Below are 1970 nucleotides of genomic sequence, written 5' to 3' on the forward strand. Positions count from 1 at the left end.
CTCTCCTATTTCCCCGTAGCCCTAAAGCGTAATGATTTTTTAATTCCAAGGCTGGATGGTCTCTACCCGACCTTTAGGTTATTTTTGTCCAGCGTCGTTTATTTTTGGCTTGTGCCGCTGAAAATTTGTCGGTGCCTTAGCCTAATAAATGCCCGTGTTTTTCAAGTGTTTTTGTTGACGTACGACAAGTTGCAACTAAAATCAATCTAATAGAATAAAAAAACAAGTGAAATATTTCACGATATAGTGATTTTTGTGGCATGATGTTGCAGTCATGGGAGGATAGGTGGAAATATCATGGAGGTCAGCTTTCTAAAAGTAATGTAAAAAGGTCTGAATCCTAATGTTTTTTAGGTGTATCATGCTAGTATAGGTGGAAATGTTAGCCGCCAGGAAGGTTACCACATTGTACTTCAACTGCATACGACTATTTGGAGAAAATATTCTAAACGTGAAGGTAAGTTATAAGGTCTGAATAGTAATATTTGTCAAGTATAGCATTTATTTTCTCAGTCATGTTCCATTATTTTCTTTATTGAAGACCTTTCAGCTTCACGCAATGCAATCAATTGTCCGCAATTTGAGATTAGAATATCCGATTCTGATCAAATCGATCTGACACACTATCCTGAAACGTTTGATATTTTATTTAGTGACATTGGAAGTTCGTCATTAGACAAGAGAATGGAACATGACTGAGAAAAGAGATTCTAAACTTCAGAAATATTACGATTCGTACGGTTATGACTTAATTTTTACGTTTAGAATATTTTCCCGAAAAAATTTTCTGCATTCCCAAGAAATACTAAAATACTCGATTCAAACCAACGAGGAAATACGTAATTTGAAATAGCTGTGTTAGGATGACTTAAAATAGGCGAGCTAAGGTCATGGGAGCTAAGGCGCAGGCTTTCGACCCACTCCATCTGCTTGCGACTTCGATTCCCGCCTCACATTCTGAAAGAATCTCGGCGCCCCATGCGATGGACACTAGCATAACAAGGGAGTTATTCATCTCCGGAGGTCGTGGAATCAGTAACTCTAGTAAGTATGTGGGGGGTAATAGAACTTGTCATATAAGAAGTTTTTTAAGGGGTGTAAAAGCTTCCGGAAAGGATATTTAAAACAACCCCTAGTGTATAAAAATCAGAAAATCGTCAAAATGACCGCCATTATACAGTTTTTTTTTCGCGTTGAAAATACTTTTCATTTACCTTGTCATAAAACAAGCTTTTTCAGTGGGGTAAAAGCCGCCGGAAAACATATTTAAAACCCCCCCTAGTATATCTAAATCACAAAATCGTCAAAATGACCGCTTTTACACACTTTTTTCCAGTTAAAAGTATTGTTAATTCACCTTGTTATAGATCTAGTTTTTTCAGTTGTGTAGGTGCCGATGAAAAAGATATTGAAAACATTTCACAGAAAAATCGAAAGATAAAGTTTACATCGATTCCAGGTGAAAGTTTCACCACAACAAAAATTAACCTTGCCAGATAAACTTTATATGAATCGTAGATAATTTCCGATTTTTAACCTTGCCTGGGTAATCTTTCGCCTTATCGCTCTATTTTTATTCTGGTTTTATCGAGAAATACGACGCCAGCGCTATCTAATGTTGTTTAAATTAATCAAATTAGAGAGAAGTAGCAGAGCTGCCAGATCAAGCCTAAAATTTACTCTCACCATACCTACCACTTTGGAGCCGCAAAACAGAATGTGCATGATTACCACTGTAAGTTCGTCTGTAAGCCGAAAATGCACGATTCGAACTTCGGTTTTATCAGGTTTTCTGCTGCACAATGATTGCCGATCTGAAAGGTTCGGAAAATTTCGGCGGTCTTCTATGGATATTATTAGAAGAATTAGCCGGGAGCGGGTGCTAATCTGAAAAATTGCACCCGCTTCCAGCGAAATCGTGGTAAAATTTCAGCCATAACCACGTCTCACAACCGTGAGATAGGTGGTTA

General features: G+C 37.6%; 1 protein-coding gene across 5 annotated transcripts in view; it reads right to left on the reverse strand.

Moving 5' to 3' along the window:
• The window catches only part of LOC117167101 (mitochondrial import inner membrane translocase subunit TIM44), a 197789-nt gene that overhangs the window by 177080 nt on the left and 18739 nt on the right, over positions 1 to 1970 (reverse strand). The gene's annotated exons all lie outside the window — the stretch shown is intronic.

Source organism: Belonocnema kinseyi, chromosome 2 (assembly GCF_010883055.1).
Source record: "Belonocnema kinseyi isolate 2016_QV_RU_SX_M_011 chromosome 2, B_treatae_v1, whole genome shotgun sequence".
NCBI classification, from domain to species: domain Eukaryota; kingdom Metazoa; phylum Arthropoda; class Insecta; order Hymenoptera; family Cynipidae; genus Belonocnema; species Belonocnema kinseyi.